Source organism: Sapajus apella, unplaced genomic scaffold (genome assembly GCF_009761245.1).
Source record: "Sapajus apella isolate SASKATOON/1434 unplaced genomic scaffold, GSC_monkey_1.0 scaffold13, whole genome shotgun sequence".
In the NCBI taxonomy this organism is placed as follows: Eukaryota; Metazoa; Chordata; class Mammalia; order Primates; family Cebidae; genus Sapajus; species Sapajus apella.
In genome coordinates, this window is record NW_022436953.1 from 24,930,097 (window position 1) to 24,948,019 (window position 17,923).

Genomic DNA, 17,923 nt, shown 5'->3' on the forward strand with positions numbered 1-17,923 from the left:
TAGAGACGGGGTTTCGCCATGCTGGCTAGGCTGGTTTCAAACTCCTGACCTCAAATGATCCACCCGCCTTGGCCTTCCAAAGTGTTGGGATTCAGGCGTGAGCTACAGTGCCCAACCATTTTAGTATCTTTTCTTTAAATATTTTTTACTAAACCAAAGTTGGTGGGTTTTTTTTTTTCTGGGGAGTGTATTGTTTATTGCGTGATTCTTGTTCTTTTACATGAACAGGTTCATGGCCTTCCCTTTCCCTTTTCAGTGACTATAAACTGTCCCAGGCTGCAGAGGAGCACTGCAGTGAGCAGGAGATGAGAGCAGAGGTGACCTGGCTGGTGGTGCAGCCAGGGCCGAGCCTTGGACACCTGGGTAGGCCACAGAGCTTGACTGAAGTGTCTGAGAACCAGGTGGGTCCTGGGCATGGAACCTCCGAATGCCTGGGTTAGTAGTTAGGGCTTTGATCTGTGAGCCTCGTATATGCACAACTAGCACATAGACAGCAGCTAATAAATGTCACGTACACCAGAACGGGAAGATGCTGATGGCTCCTTATTTATTTATCTATTGAGAGATAGGACCTCACTCTGTTACCCAGGCTGGAGTTAGTGGTGAGATCACAGCTTATTGCAGCCTCTACCTCCCAAACCCAAGCTATCCTCCCATCTCAGCCTCCCCAGTAGCTGGGACCACAGGCACGCGCCACTAGTCCAGTTAATTCTTAATTTTTTTTTGCAGTAACAAGGTCTCACTATGTTGCCCAGGTTGGTCTTGAACTCCTGGACTCAAGCAATCCTCCTTCCTTGGCCTCTCAAAGTGCTGGGATTATAGGAGTGAACGACCATGCCCAGCCACTGATGACGCTTTATCAGAGGAGTCATATCATTGCAATTGTGCATTAGGACCATTATTCAGACCATGGAACAAGGTGGGTGATGGGGGGCACTTAGAGGTTCTTACACCATTCAAGAGGGAAGGAAGCTGAATGCAGACCGGTACAGGGGAGGTAGAAGAAAGAACGTGGATGAATGAAACATACACATTCTCCAGAAAGGTGTAAAAATGCTGTAATCTTGGCTGGGTGTGGTGGCTCATGCCTGTAATCCCAGCACTTTGGGAGACTGAGGGGGGTGGATCACAAGGTCAGGAGTTCAAGACCAGCCTGGCCAAGATGGTGAAACCCTGTCTCTACTAAAAATACAAAAATTAGCCGGGCATGGTGGTGGGCACCTGTAATCCCAGCTACTGAGGAGGCTGAGGCAGAGAATTGCTCGAACCCGGGAGGCGGAGTTTGCAGTGAGCCGAGATAGCGCCACTGCACTCCAGCCTGGGAGACAGAGCAAGACTCTGTCTCAAAGTAATAATAATAATAATAAAATACAAAGTAATCCCAAATAAAAATAAAATAAAAAGTAATCCCAAAACCAAGAGACTAGTGCAAGCTTTGGGTTGTCAGGGCAGAAAGTAAAATGGAACTGTTTCCTGTCTGGTTTTTAGATTCTCTTTGAGACCAGTTTCAGGTAAGAGAAACTTATGTCACCAGCCTAAGACAAATGTGCGATATATTTTATTAAATTTTCATGTTTTTACTACCGTTAGTGTACACTTTAAGTGTCTATTTGACCACACCTCGGCTCAGAGTTCTCTTTTTCCTCCTCTGTAAAGCAGAGGTCAGAAGTGGCAGGTGGCGCAGGCACAGAGATTGGACCTCACAGAGGCAGATGGGAAAGGACACTGAACAGTAGCTCTGGGCCAACCGCATGGGTGGACATCCCCCATGTACTTCGGGTTGTCAGAACAAGGGGTCTTGATTCAGACCCCAAGAGAGGGTTCTTGGATCGTGTGCAAGAAGAAATTCAAAGTGAGTCACAGAGCACAGTGAGAAGACAGAATTTCCTTGACAGCTATTCAGTTACAGAGTAGGGCATCCTCAGAAAGCAAGAGGAGGAATGCCTTGTGTTTTCAGTTTTTCTCATATTGGGGTCTTATCTATGTGAAAGCTAAGCTAAGCTATGTCTCTGTGCGGGTGGACTGACAGCATGACAAAATTTATTGTTCTCCCGATTTAAAGAAAAAACCATCCTCGGCATGTTAGTGCATAAGCACATCAAAGCTGACTATAGTTATCTTGAATGTGTATATTGTTATGGATGTTGGGACATCTGGACTTCCTGTTGCTGTAGGACTCTGTCTTTGCAGGTATCTCTAAGCTGTTTCCTGAACTATAAACCTCTTATGACACCTGGTCATGACTGGTGAGGAATGTACCCTGTGTTAGTTAGTCTTGAGATGGCGCTGAACATAAAATGACATTCCTCTGGCTCTCCTAGGCTCCTGTTTCCTTAACAGTGGCATAAACGTCTATCATGTTCAAATCACCTGTTATTTATTTCCATAGCTCACTCCTTTAGTAGACTGAAAACTCACGCAGATGCAGAAACATGTGTTGTCTGTATTCTAAGCACCTCAACACAATAGCAAATAAAGCAAGCACTGAATAAACTGCTCTTTAATGAAGATTTCAGCTGCAAGAAATATTGTACATGTGTGTATGGCTATTAATCATGTATATCCATATATTCACATATATGCACATGTGTATGAAAATGTATATATAGTCACCTATAAATGGATAGAGACATGTATAGATATTTATGGGTGTATCTATTCATCTATTAAGCTTGACTTGCCCTTGTGTCTGGTTGTACAGCTCCTATTGCTGACCGTACATAACCAGTGCAAGAAAGAGCTGTCAGTTACTCATCAGTGCCTTATCTTCTAAATTGATGGGCCTTGCTTTATGCAAGTGTTTCTGAAAGAAATTGTGTACAAACCAGATGTTTCTACATTAAATCCAATTCTAGATGTACCTAAGGAGTCCGTATTTAATGTGTTCTTTATATATATACTTTTTCAAAGTGAAGAATCATTTCTATAAAGTGAATCATTCATCTTAACTATATCTCTTTTCAAGTTTAAGTTTAATATATCAACTTTGCTTAAATTTGGAGAATGCCTACCCCCCCCCAACTTCAAACTCCGCTCCTCTCTTTGGCAGAGAGGGTGAAGATTTCCCTAGCTCACCTGTGCAGTGTGGGGGTGTGCTAACTGCGTAGATGGCAGCATCTTTTGTTCAGTAGTGTGAGTTTTGTTTCTCTCCAGAGAGGGAGAGAGAGAATTTGGTCTGTGGCCTAGGTTATCTTTTCAGGGCCTTATACCTGCTTCTTCTGACACATGATTATCCACATCTCTAGTGGGGCTGGAAAAGACTTTGAAGGGATGATTAGCTTTCTAGGACTGCCATAACAAAATGCCACAGACTGGGAATCGTAAACAACAGAAATTGATTTTCTCACAGTTCTGGAGGATGAAGTCCAAGATCAAGGTGTCAGCAGGTTTGGTTTCTCCTGAGGCTTCCCCTCAGTGCCATGCAGACGGCCACCTTCTTGCTGCAGCCCACATGGTATTTCCTTTGTGGGCATGCATCCTTGCTGTCCCTTCCTCTGTGGCCAAACTGTCTCTTTTTATAAAGACATGGGTCAGATTAGATTAGGGCCCACCCTAATGGCCTCACGTTAACATAATCACCTCTTTCAAGACCGTTTCTATAAACGCAGTCACTCAGAGGTACCAGGGGTTAGGACTAGAACATATGAATTTTGGGAGATGGAACACGGTTCATCTCATAAGAGAGGAATACCTTGCCCAGCCTGGAATGCAGCATCCCTTCAAGTTATATGAAGCCACAGACCAGGATACAGAAACATCTGCCTCCTACTTCTTTCCCTCCTCCAGAACCCGCTGGTCAGAAAGAAGGGCTGCTCTTGCATCACGTGTACCCCAGCAGCACGGCTGCAAGCCCAAAACCTGTCTCTAAGATACCAAGCATCTGCCCTGGGAGAAAAGCGTCTCCCCTCGACCCCATGTAATTAATTCTCTACGCCGAAGTCCTTCCCTGGCGTTGATTCCCACTGCCTCCATCCACTTACCCTCTTCCTCAGAGGGCATGGTGAGAAGCAGGCCGCGGCCCACAGTCAATCATGCAGATCGATCGAGTCATAATTCGAAATAAACCCATCAAAACATTTGCTCTTACTTTTAACCCCGTTGTTACCCAAGTGGAAATGTTAAGACACAACAGCAGAAGAGATAAATATGGCAGACAAAAGTTTTCCCACAGCCTTTAGCCCCTTAAACATTCTAATCCCATTGAAGATATTTATGCCTGGCCAAACACCGGGGCTGGGGGCTGGGCTCCTGCCGGCTGCCCCTCGCCGAGCCTGCCCGGCTTTGTAGAGGCAGCTGCCTGTTGCTATGCGATTTGGTTACAGGAGGGCAATGCAGGGCACCTAACCCAAGTGCTTTTTTAACCAAACCACTTGCTTATTAAAAGAATGGAGAAAGTTTCCATTAAAATATCTGGGCTGATTACATTTGGAAACTTAATAACATGTGTTGACTCAAATAACTCCCATTGAACTGAGCCCCAGCAGGGCTCAGGGTTCACCAGGGGAACAAATATCTCTGATGAAGCTTGGCATCTTAACCCTGTTTAACATTTTAATTAAGAAGGAAAAATTCGGTGTCATTTGCTTTTCTGTGGTCTCCAGGAGCGGCAGGGTTCTCGCTTGAGAATTCCTCCAAGAGTCCAGCGGAAAGAAATACATTAGCTAATTAGGGGTGATACAAAACATCTATATACAAGACATATACGCTCCCGCTCTGCTTTGTCGGCCAGCTTTTCCACTGCCCGCCCCTTTGCAGGCTGATTTCTTAGAAGAGGATGCATGAGTATACTTTTTTTCTTCTTTTAAATACTGTTAATTGAGAGTTAAATTGTTGCTTGACTCTTTTACTCTACCCTGCCAGACAGAGGCGAGGAGAAAGCATCACGCTACAGCCCTGTTTCTGGGAAATGGTCAGAATACAGTTACTTTGGAAAATAGATCCTCAAGTCCTCGTTTGATAAACAGCAAAACTCATCATTTTCACTAGTATCTCCTTTTTCTAGCCAGGAGGGGCACTCTGGGAAATGCTTCTGCTGATAGCTCAGTTACACAGAAGAACGTATCTTCCTTGTTTTGCAAATGAGCTTGCAAAATGGGGTTTGAAACAGCAGAGGCGGTCGCGTCTACACCACACTTGGCTGGCCTGCTGGGTTTGTCCCTGTTCTCAAAAAGGAAAGAAAACACAGCTCATTGAAATAAGAAATAGTAGAAAATCCATTTCACCAGAGGATGTGTAGAGATTTTTCAGTATATTTCCAAATCCAAAAAGTAACCAGCAGAGGTTCTTCTTTATTTATTTATTTTGGTTTGCTTTGCTTTGAAACACTCAACCCCGAGTTTCTGTTCATTTTAAGGCCGGTTCTCCTTTGGATGTCCCTTCATCTACAACCCAGTCCTGTGCTGCCATTTCCTTCCTGGGAATCCTCCCTGCCCTGTTTGGCCTGCTGTCTCTTTCATGCCCCAGGGAAAGCCATACTCCATCACCGCCTCTGCCCCGGACCCAAAACGGATGAGGAACAACTGAACTATGTGTTAATTGCGTTAAAGCGCTTTCTCTAATGCAATAGTGGCCTTCTCCATAGCAACCGTGATTAAAAGATGCAGAATGGCGGGTCCTCCAGGCCCTGTCTGTCTGGGAAGTGATTGCCACTTTATAGAACAATTCAGTCCAGAGAGAAGTTTATTGTGCACATTTCGCCTAAGCTGACTGCTCAGGTCACCCTCCCCAAAGCCTCTTTCTCTCCCTCTGAGCGCTATTTTCAGGCTGGTCTGGGGGAGGGAGCCACGGGAAATTTGCCGCCTGGGTTGGGGGTGGTAGATGGGAGCTGTGCGGCGTTGCAGGTGGGGGGTGGGGAGAGAGAGAAGAGAGGCGCCCTCACTCCCATTCAAGGGGTGAGGAAGAAAACAATCCCAAGCTTGCAGCCTGAATGTAAGTCATCGCCAAAGAAGCCCCATGCTTCATTAAGCATCTTTAAAACTGCCCATTGAGATGCCCAGAGGGGGTAAGGTAAATTCTCTTTCCATTTTTGTGCATCTTTCTAAAGCACACAGCATTCCTATTTTATACACTGTGGGGTAAGTGATTTTCAAAGTTGGAGGGAGGGGGGAATTAAACATTATCTGGACTACAACACACAGGATGGGGTGAGATAATCATCCCAGCAGATTGCAGGATCTCCAAGGGAGGGGCGAGGGGCATCCGTGAGTCCCCACTGCTTTATCTTCCTTCTTCCATGCCCCCGTTCCTGTCCTCCTCTCCTGCCCATAGGGTGAACCAAAAGTCCAGAGGCTCCTCTCACCCACACATGTGATGCTGAGACGCAGAGCTTACACACAGCCCCACACTTGGGATGCACACGTGCGGAACTGCCAAAGACTGCACTGCAGCCACCAGGAACTAAGACTGGCCAGGAGGCATCCAGGGAGCTAGAGACACATTCTGGAATATTAAAAGACACTAAACATAATTGTGATTTCAAAATCCAAACTCAAGCTTGCACACATCCAAAAATATGTTCTTACAATAGAAACGGATTTTAAAGTGTCCAATTTCAGAGGCCAAGCTCTGGAATTTGAAGGCCCAGGTTTGAATCTTGGCTCCGGCTGCTTGGCCATGTGACCTCAGGCAAGTTACTGAAACTTTTAGGGCCTCAGTTTCCCTATTTGTAAAATAGAGATGAGAATAACACCTATATTGTACAACTTTTAGGAGAATTAAAAGAGAGAATTATGTAAAGCACTCATTTCCTGACACATGGCAAGTGCCCAGAAACTACTACTAATAATAATAGTTATCATTATTATTACACAAGAGTAGTGCTCTATGTCTGTACAGCGCTCTGTGATTCACTTACCTCACCTCTGGTAATCTTCCTGATGAGCCTGTGCTATTCTGTTTTTTTTTTTTTTTTTTGAGACAGAGTCTCACTCTGTTACAGGCTGGAGTGCAGTGGCACAGTCTCGGCTTAGGCCAACCTCTGCCTTCCAGTTCAAATGATCCTCATGCCTCAGCCTCCGGAATAGCTGGAATTACAGGTGTGCACCACCACACCCAGCTATTTCTTTTCTTTTTTTTTGTATTTTTAGTAGAGATGGGGTTTTGCCATGATGGCCAGGCTGGTCTCAAATTCCTGGCCTCAAGTGATCCGCCTACCTCACTCTCCCAAAGTGTTGAGATTACAGCGCGTGACCCTTCCTATGCTATTCTGACAAGCCCTCTTTATGCCTTGCCAGAGGGAGGTAAAGCCCCCTTCTCCAGGTGTTGGCAGGCTAAGCAGAAAAGGCCGATTGCTGATACAAAACAAACAGAACTCCAACCTCCAAACTCCAGTGCTAGGGACCAGGATTGTTCTGGACTATGGGATACAGTTCTGCCCCGATACAGGTTGGGGCTCGCAGTTCAGGGTGCACTCGGGACATGGAGGTTAAAGCGAGGGGACACGGCAGGGGTGGCTGCCCAGGCCGAGGAGGCCATGCTTCTCTGGCAGCGTCACTTCTATTTTTATTAACAAAAATTTAAAAGATAGCCAACATCAAGGGCCTTGGAGTGCTTAGATTTCTCTAGGAAATAAAAATGCCATTTATACTGGCATAAAGTATAATTTTTCACACTTTTGAAAGTGTCTGAAGAAAATTGGATGAAGACCACAAATCTAAATATTTATAGTGCCAAGAAATTTGTGTTAATGTGATATTTATTTTCGACTTTAGAAAATAATTCATTAGTATTATTACTATGTTAGTAATACTATTTCCCAAGGAAATCTCTGAATTCTAAACAAAAGCTGATACACAAGTTAATTTAGGCAAAGGGCCTCCCAGTTACACTTTGTACACTGGCCACCGTCTTCCTTTTTTTTTAAGATGGAGTTTCACTCTTGTTGCCCAGGTTGGAGTCCAGTGGTGCAATTGCAGCTTAATGCAACCTCTGCCTCCCGGGTTCAAGCAATTCACCTGCCTCAGCCTTCCAAGTAGCTGGGATTACAGGCATGCACCTCCATGCCCGGCTAATCTTGTTTTTTTAGAAGAGATGGGGTTTCACCATGTTGGCCAGGCTGGTCTCAAACTCCCGACCTCAAGTGATCCATCCGCCTTGGCCTCCCAAAGTGCTTGAATTATAGGCATGAGCCACCATGCCCAGCTGGAAACTGGGATTTTTCATCATGGAGAAAAGAGATAGAGATATAAGTCTGATCTGGTTAAGTAAAATCCCTAGAGTCCTAAAATCTTCAGTGGATTCAAATCCAACAACTATGTTTAAACCCAAGAGTTCATATGGTATTTAAAAAGAAACGCATTGGTTACCTTTCAGACGTTCTAGAAAACCAACTCCTTATTTTGCAAATTGCTAAATGAAAAGGAAAAATGAGGCTTTTCTATATGAACTGCCTTTGGGGTCTCATAGTTGATGAGGGTAGATTATCTCAAGTGTGGTTGGAATAAGAGTTGACTATCACCATTTTCAACCTGTAATTAAATAATGGATCCAGGCGGTCACTAATGGCTGCTAATCTCATAAAAATAGAAACCATCAGACATTTTCTCACTCTTGTTGAAAAAGCACATCATCTGTGAAGGAATCTTATTTTAAAACTTGAACATGGATTTAATTAAGCCTTGAGATCTAAATAGCAATTTACAAAAAGTACAAGGGAAAAAGGAACGTGTTAAATGACATCATGGGGCCACAATCAGCAAAATCTGGACTTTTGGAAACTGTACAGAACAAATGACCAGGTTTCTTCAACAAATAACTTGCAAGGGAAAATAAACGAGGTATAAGGAATTTAGGGATTAAAATAACCTTAAGAGACATATTAACTGATCATGATTATAGATCTAATTTGGATTTGATTTTGAACAAGTTGTGAACAAATTTATAAGACAATTGAAGAAATGTGAACACTGAATGGCTATTCAATGCTATTAAGGAATTATTGATTATTGCAATAAATAGAGATATGATGAAGAGCGCTTATGGTTATTTTAAGAGCCTGTATCTTATAAAGACACATGCTGCAATATTTATCAATAAAATTATGTGTCGTCAGAGTTTGATTCAAAATTCTTCTGGACAGGGTAGAGGAGTCAGGGTAAGGTAAAACGAATGAAGCAGCCCTGAGATGGCATGGTTGAGGTTAAGCAGTGGTACATGGGGGTCATTAGATCCATCTCTCTATATGTTTAAAAATTTTTTTTTCAGGTCAGATGGCGACGTAATATGCCGACGTAAGTTTCAAGGGTGGCACATCTCACACAAGCGCATGAACACCCAATCATCATGTTCATGAACTACAAAAGGATCTTAAAATTTTTTTATTAAGAAAGTTTCCTGGCTGGGCACAGTGGCTCATGCCTGTAATCTCAACACTTTGGGAGGCTGAGGCGGGCAGATCACCTGAGGTCAGGAGTTTGAGACCAGCCTGAACAACATGGAGAAACCCAGTCTCTACTAAAAATACAAAATTAGTCAGGTGTGGTGATGCATCCCTGTGATCTCGGCTACTTGGGAGGAGGAGGCAGGGGAATTGCTTGACCCCAGAAGGCGGAGGTCACAGTGAGCCAAGATTGCACCATTGCACTCCAGCCTGGGTAACAAGAGTGAAACTCCATCTCAAAAAGAAAAAAAAAAAAAAAAAAAAAAAAAAGAGTTTCCTTTGGCTGGGTGTGATGACTCATCCACCACACCTGTAATCCCAGCACTTTGGAGGGTGAGGAGGAAGGATTGCTCAAGGCCAGGAATTCAAGACCAGCCTGGGCAATATAGTGAGACCCAGTTTCTATGTTTATGAAAACACTTTTTAAGTAATTTAAAAAATTTCTCTCTCTCTCTTCTTTTTTAAAGAAATAACCAGCAGTCCCAAGGCTGCTAGTCTCTACTTTCTGGTCTGATATTATCTTGAATGATTCAATTAACATCATTCAATCATCCCTGTAAATTAATAACATTTCAAACTTAGTCACAATTCTTGCATGAGGCTGACATTCCTACAATGTGATAGACTAGCTATTGTCATTTCATCTTATACAAAGCCCTCCTAAAGGAATACACTCTGACCAAAGATACCCAGAGAAGGAAGGATCCCCCTGCCCACATACATACACACAAACACACACACATGCACACCCACGTCTACGACAGGTGCAGATGTGGGGAGAAGGGTATTACAATGACAATTGTTAAATTCCAACGCCCTCCTTTTTACCCTCAAACTCTCAACACTCACACTTTCCTCCTCTGGGATTCTTCGCTGCTAGAGAACTTAATGTGTATTTCAGAGAATAGTAGCACAAATGACATTTTCAAGAGGATGAATTCAGCGTTTCACTTGGAGGTGTCATATAACATATGATGGCTCATACAGACCCTCAGAGGTCTTCCTTCCACCCTCAGCCCATTCACTGTTTTTCTGACCATTCCTCTAGTCTCTCTCTCTACTGTTAGGCTTCTTATGGGTTGTTAGGTTAACCCTACTGTATTCGTCCATTTTCATACTGCTATGAAGAAATACCTGAGACTGGGTAATTTATAAATAAAAAGAGGTTTAATGGACTCACAGTTCCACATGGCTGGGGAGGTCTCACAATCATGGTGGAAGGTGAAGGAAGAGGAAAGGCATGTCTTACATGGCGGCAGGAAAGACAGTGTGTGCAGGGGAGCTGCCCTTTGTAAAACCATCAGATCTCATGAGACTTATTCACTATTACAAGAACAGAATGGGAAAAACCTGCCCCAATGATTCAATTACCTCCCACCAGGTCCCTCCCACAACATGGGGGATTATGGGAGCTACAATTCAAGATGAGATTTGGGTGGGGACACAACCAAACTATATCACCCACTGAGGGCAGTGATGTAACAATAATTTTAGCCTACCAACAAGACATCGTCCCTGTTGCTAAAGTGTTTGTATCATAACTCCCCTGTTACTGCAGAGGGACACTTTCTTGAGGACTGCTCTTTGTGAAGCTGTACTATTTAAATAGCAACATAGAGTCAAATGAACATTCTCATTTACCTTTGGCTATTTTCAATTATTATAAGAGATTGAAAACATAAAGTCATATGTAAATTCATCTGATTGATTGATTGATTGATTGTAGAGATAGGGTCTCACAAGTTTGCCCAGGCTGGTCTTGAACTCCTGGCCTCAAGTGATCCTCCTGCCTTTGCCTCCCAAAGCATTGGGATTACAGGCATAAGTCATCATGCCCAGTTAAATTCATCTTATTTGCAAGGGTAAATAACAATAGATTTATATACGCTGTTAATAATAAGTTAATTGTGTTCTCCAATTCTTTGTAATCATCAACCTTTTTTTCCACTGAAAAGTGAGAAAGAGTGGGATGGGCTGATTTGCTTCATTGGTGATCAAAACTAAATGGGTCCATACTGCCTAAATGCATTCAATGCACAGTCCTAGACTGGAAAAAAAAAAAAGTTGAAAGACATTGTTAGGAAAATTGGTGAAATGTGATGTCCTATAGATAACACCATGTGTCAATGTTTAATTTCCCAAAGGTATGCAGTGGTTCTTTCTACTATTCTTGCAGTTTGTCCAAAAGCTTGACATTGTTTAAAAGTACATCTTAAAAAGCAGTGAGGAATCTGAAACCTGGGCACTGCTGACCCTAGAACCCAGCACTTCCATGGGACAGCCAAGTGCCATCACCTCCCTGCTGTGCCCCAGCCAAATACAACACAGTGCATGTCACATGCCCCATGAGCAATGCGGAGTCTGTGATTCAAGGAGAGGAGAGCATTATATAGCCAAGGAGGAAGTGATTCCTTAAAGGGGCTGCTGAGGGCTGGCATCAAAAGTTAGAGCGATCAGCACTCTCTCAAGCCAGATGCCTGGGGACTTTTATTACCGAAACAAAATAACAGCAATCAAGACAAAACAAATATCTGTGCAGTTTAATCTTTATTTTTACAGGATTTGGCAGGAGCCGGAAGGTCTGGAACAGTAGGCCTTTTTGGGAACTTTGTATTTATTAAAATGGTCTGGACACTGGTTCTTATTATTCTTTCTCTCCCTTTGAAATGGGAATGGAAAGTCTCCTGATAAATGGACAGAGGCATGGTCCAGATTCTCATAACTAAGTGCTCTCAAAATCCCTTTGTGCTCCAATACAAAAATGCATGCTTGAACTTTACCTTCTTAAGAGTCCAGGTAACCCCCATGGGCCATAGAAGCCTGAGGGTGCCTAGGTCTGGAAGCTAAGCAGAGTTGGGCCTGACTGAGCTTGGATGGGGGAACACCTGGGGAGATTGGGGCTAGAGAGTCCAGGTTTTGGCCACCTAACCTTGCTAAACATGCTGGGTAATACGAAACACAGGGCTCTTAATCACGCTAATAACAGAACACGTTTCCATTGGAAAGATCTGCCTAAAAGAATCCTTCAAATATTATAAATTTACTACACAGAATCGAATTCATCCTTCTTAGAACAGAGATGGAATTTCTGCCTTTAGAATTTATTTTTTATTTTACAAGTTCTACATTTCAAAGTTAACTTTTCTTGTCAAATACTGAAATTCATCTTCATTAAACAGTACAACAGACAACCAGGCTCCTATGTCATAATGTAACCTTAAATTGTATTTAAAAATAAATTTTTAGGGCCAGGCACGGTGGCTCATGCCTGTAATCCCAGTACTTTGGAAGGCCAAGGCAGGCAGATCACTTGACATCAGGAGTTTGAGATCAGCCTGGCCAACATGGAGAAACCCCGTCTCTACTAAAAATAAAAAATAAAATAAAAAAATAGCTGGGTGTGGTGGCATGCATCTGTAATGCCAGCTACTCGGGAGGGTGAGGTGGGAGAATTACTTGAAACTGGGAGGCAGAGGTTACAGTGAGCAGAGATCATGCCCCTGCACTCCAGCCTGGGTGATGGAGCAAGACTCCCTCTCAAAAATAAATACATAAATAAAAATAAATAAATACACGAATATTTAGGTTGTGATAAAATAATACACAAAACAAAAAATTTACCATCTTAACTGTTTTTAAGTGTATGGTTCAGTAGAGTTAAGTATATTCACATTGCTAGGCGACCAGTGTCCAGAACTTTCTCATCTTGTAGCTGTGAGACTCTATGGCCACCAAACAATAGCTCCCCGTTTCCTCCCCCACCAGTTGCTGCCAACCCCCTTCCCCATGCGGGGAGAGAGGGCCCCCCATGGGGAGCTGTCATCTACAGCCGACCCTTCTTTTTCCATGAATTTTATCACTCTGGGTACCTCATCTAAGTGGCATGATACAGTGTTTGTCTCTTTGTGACTCAGCATAATATCCTCGAGGTTCACCCATGTTGCAGCATGCATCAGAATCTCCTCCCTAAGGCTGAATCATATTCTATCGTATGTATACGCCACATTTTGCTCATCCAAGAACCATCCATGGGCACCTGTGCTATCCGCACGTCCTGCTTATTGCGAGTCATGCTGCCACAGGCCTGGATGTACAAATTATCTCTTCAGGACTCTGTTTTCAATTCTGTGGGGTCTATACTGAGAAGTGGAGTTATTGTATCATACGGTACTTCTATTTTTAACTTTTTGAGGAACTGCCATACTGTTTTTGTTTTTTTGTTTTTTGTTTTAAAGATGGGGTTTCACCATGCTGGCCAGGCTGGTCTTGAACTCCTGACCTCAGGTGATCCACCCACCTCAGCCTCCCAAAGTGCTAGGATTACAGGCGTGAGCCACCGTGCCTGGCGAGCTTCTTACGGCAGCGGCATTATTTTACATTCCCAACAATAGTGCACAAGGATTCCAATTTCTCTACATCCTTACCAACAACTTGTATTTTCTGGGTTTTTTTAAATAGTAGCCATCCTAATGGATGTGAAGCTTAAAATTTAAGTTTAGAGTTTACAGTAAAAGGCTGCCTCGGTCAATGAAATATCTGAAATCAATGAGAAGCCAAATAAAGCATTATCTTATGTTAGGAAAGCGCACCCTTTTCCTATTATTTAGCGAAGCATCAGCTGGATTGGAGAGAAAAGGCTGAAGCTAAAGAGGCCAGTAAGGAGCTTACTGCAATCACTGAGCTGAGAGCTACTGGGCAGGTGAACTTGAGCAATGCCAAGAAACCTAAGGATAAAGATGCCAGGGACACTTCAGAGGTGAAATTGACATTGATTTTCACGTGATTGTATGTTGGACACAAGAAGAGTCGATGATAGCACTGAAGCTGCAAACGCAGATGACTGGGGGAATCAACGTCACACACAGAATGGGAGAGAAGGAGCAAGAGCCGGCGTGGAGGACCGTGTGGTGATGAACGGGCTCAACGGGAGCGTACAGCCGGGAGCAGAGGTGAGCGGGCCGGGTGGGGAGAATCCCAGCTGGTCCCATGAGTGCAGATGGCACTGCTGAAGGAGATCAATAGAGAAATCATGGGACATTTAAGAATGTCAGAATAAAGGAATGTTTATTAAGCCACCTCGTGCAGGTGTAATGCCAACTGTATCTCCCTCAGCACAGCCAAAAGCGCTACCTGACTTCGGCTGAAATTTTATAGCTAAGGCAGTTAAAACGACAGGCTGGACTCCCGGGTGGGCTAATGAGCGGTACTGTACTCCCTGGCCACGGCTGGCGGGGGCTCTCAGCTCATCATTTTGCAAGATGAAATTTGTTTGTCACAGGGGGCTTCAGGCAGAAGCACTTCTTAGAAAATCAATGGAGTCTCCTCCTGCCTAGCAGGTCAGCTAGCTCTCCCTCCTTACTGTGTTTAAAAAAAAAAAAAAAAAAAAAAAAAGCACATTCCCTGACTGTAAAGCCACCATTATAAGCCATGAAGGTGAAATATAAGAGATTTTGAAGTATGTTTTCGAAGTTGAAAACGCATGTCACCTTAGGTGCATACAGCATCTTGCCAACTGAATATGGAACCAGCTGTCCTGCAGAATAGAATTTGGTGACAAAGTCAATGTTTTTCAGCCGTAGCAGAGAGGAAAGAACATGAGGCACAAAAATTATTCAAGTCCTGAGCTTTCCACCTTTAACAGAGCCATCAACAAGTTTATATTCAATTATACTAACTACCTCTGACCTATCACACATAATTAATATTTGCAAAGTTGTGGGTTTAAAAAATATATCTACATGAGCTTGCATGTGATGCAGACACATTTGGTTTTGATTCTCTTTGACCTCCTCCAAGAGTAGTAAAAGATCGCCTTTCCCTGGAGACAATATGTAAGTCTGCTCATACATTTCCAAACACAGCATGTGGTTTCAGTCACATGTCTCATTAATGTCAGCAGGATCTGTGTAGGTAGGCACTCAGAGCCCCAAAACTCCCTAAGGAAATGGGGTGCTGGAACAACACTAACAAGGTGTCTTATTCTCCACCAGGTCCTGGGAGTCCTGATATTGATGACTTACAAGATTACCCATTGGCTCACTAAGGCCTTGCCTCTCAATGATGCATTTAAGGTATTAGCACATTGTCTTAGACCATTTGTGTTGCTGTAACTGGGTAATTTAGAGTAACAGAAACTTATTTCTTATGGTTCTGGAGGCTGGAAAGTCCAAAATCAAAGCATCTTGAATGCTGTGTCCTAACACGGCAGAAGAGAGAAGGACAAAAAAGGAGGGGTGGGCACAACCCCTCCCATCGAGCATAAATACCACAACATAAATGCCTCCCAGAAGACCCCATCTTCCAGCATTGTTGCATTGGGGATGAAGTTTCCAACATGTGAATTTTGGGGAACACATTCAGACCACGGCACACATTCAGAGAGCTGGAGTGAAGACTGGGAGAGCATCTGGAGAAGGCTGTTTGCTGTGTGTGCAGAGACGGCTGCCCTAGCGTATTGGAGGGATGGGCACTCGTCAGGGGCAGATGGAGCAGAGAGGCCTCGTAACTGCACAGTATCAGCCCCACCCAAACAGGTCCAGAGGCCCAGGCAGCAAACAGAAGTCACCTTACACATTAGAAGGGCCCAAGTGGGGCTTTTCCAGTTTTCTTCTTACAAGGCAGAGAGGGGGACCAAAGGCACAACTTAAAGGAAACAAATATTTGTGTGTGTGCGTTTTTAAATCATTTGAGACATGAATTGATTGCCTTGGCTATGTTTCTACCCTTCTACAGGAAAGAAAAAAAGATCTAAAATGGATATCTGTACATATTCTCAAAGAAAAATGCAGCGTGGCCTTAGCCAAGAATGCCTGTATTATTAATGCCGGTTATATGTATAATTTTAAAATTTCCATAGTCTTTTCTTCTTTTTATCTTCCTTTTTCCCCTGGCAAGGCCTGGGGAAGCCTCCAGAAAGTATTTGCTGAGAGCCTACTGTGCGACATGCTGTTTGGACCCAGGCAACAGAGCAGCGGACAAGCCAGTGGGGTCCTTCTTCTCAGACTGATGACTAAAGAAACAGGAACAGCGGCTCACAGACAGCAGGCCATGCCGAGAATTCCATGATGTTCTAATTGCCATGTTGAAAGACGATGGTCAGGTGGCTCCTTTAGATGGGGTGGACAGAGGGCTCTGAGGAGATGCCAGCAGAGCCAGGGAAGCAGGCAGCACCCCGGTAAGGACAGATGGCAGGGCCATGGCAGGATGGGGGTTCCCTGGGGAGGATGGGGTGTTACGTTCTTCTTGGGGCTGGGGCTGGAGAGGGTAGGACACTTGTCCAAGCCCCACGGCTCTTTGGTGACGGAGCCAGGATGAGAACTAGGTCTCCTCTTCCCTGCTCTCCACATTGGCTCCAGGTGGCTAGCCCCTCCTCTCTTTGGGGTGTGCGTGTGTGTGTTCTTTTTACCCCCAAGTGAGTTCTCTTACCCTTGCCTTCATTCCTAGCTTAACGCCCCACAGCTTTCTTCAAGCCGTCCTTTAAATCTTTCTGATCACCATCCTGTCAACATGTCCTTCTAGCTCTTACAATCAAAGGCAACTCTTGTGGAGGCTCCGTGTAACAACAGACACATCATAGTCCCAGGGTGTGACCACAGTGTGGATGATGGCGGCTGAGCCTGGACAAGGAGGGTGGGGGGCCCATGCCGGGTGCTCAGGAGGACAGGGGAATGTGGGGTGCTCTGTGGCATGCCAAATGCTTCCGGGTTTTCTACGTCTCACCACAGGAAGCACACCCCTCGTGCTCATCCCCAAGTCTGACACTGGATTATCAGTGGCCTCTGAACTTTATGGACACGAGCCCCATTGGTAAATGGTGAGCCTGGTAGCAGACACGGCTATGTCCCACCCAGATCCCAGCTGCTGTGAATGTTGGCTGCCAGCAGCTGCCCCTTTTGCTGGAGCACTGCCCTAGGCTCACCTGGGAGGCTATGATGCACACCTGAGCACCCTGTCCCCGCCACCTCAGGAGCAGCTCACAGCCAGCGTGTGACTGATTAGGGGGTACAAGAGGCCGGTCCGCCTCTTCCAGATGAGGCCTCTGCAGTTCCTCTGGGGTGTGACGTCTGCTCCTGAGCTCCCTGCAGGGTCAGACTGAGGCCACAGCCTCCCTTAGTTCCTTCCCTTGCTCTGATCCTGTTCCCACACTCCTCTTTTCCTGAGAGAACACCCTCAATACATCGCTTGTCCAAGAATCCTGGTCTGGTTCTGCATCTAGGAAATCTGACCTAAGACAAGCAGGAGCCTGCTTCCCGGCCAGCGTGTTTGCGGTTGTTTATTTACATGTTAAATACCTGTACGACTCCCACTAGGCAATAAATATCAAGGCTCTGTATGCACTTAGGGTGAGGTCAGTTGTTAAGGTGCACTGATTATTTTGAAATCGGCGGGTCTTCTTGCCAGATAAATCATCAGTTGTTTGAAGAGCCAGCAGTGGAAGGGGACACAGCCATTTTCTCGCCTGCTTGTGCTTGCAACATTAGAATTATTTTTAGCCTCTGTATGTGTGTGTGTGTGTGTGTGTGTGTGTGTGTGTGTGTGTGTGTGTGT

At 44.5% G+C, this 17,923-nt stretch overlaps 1 protein-coding gene and 1 non-coding gene across 2 annotated transcripts in view; both read right to left on the reverse strand.

The window, feature by feature from the left end:
• Positions 1 to 17,923, reverse strand: part of ATE1 (arginyltransferase 1) — a 240,889-nt gene that overhangs the window by 46,316 nt on the left and 176,650 nt on the right. The window lies entirely within an intron of this gene.
• On the reverse strand, positions 9,201 to 9,302 carry LOC116554256. Its single transcript, XR_004270138.1, has one exon. It is a non-coding gene; the product is annotated as a small nucleolar RNA U13 (small nucleolar RNA).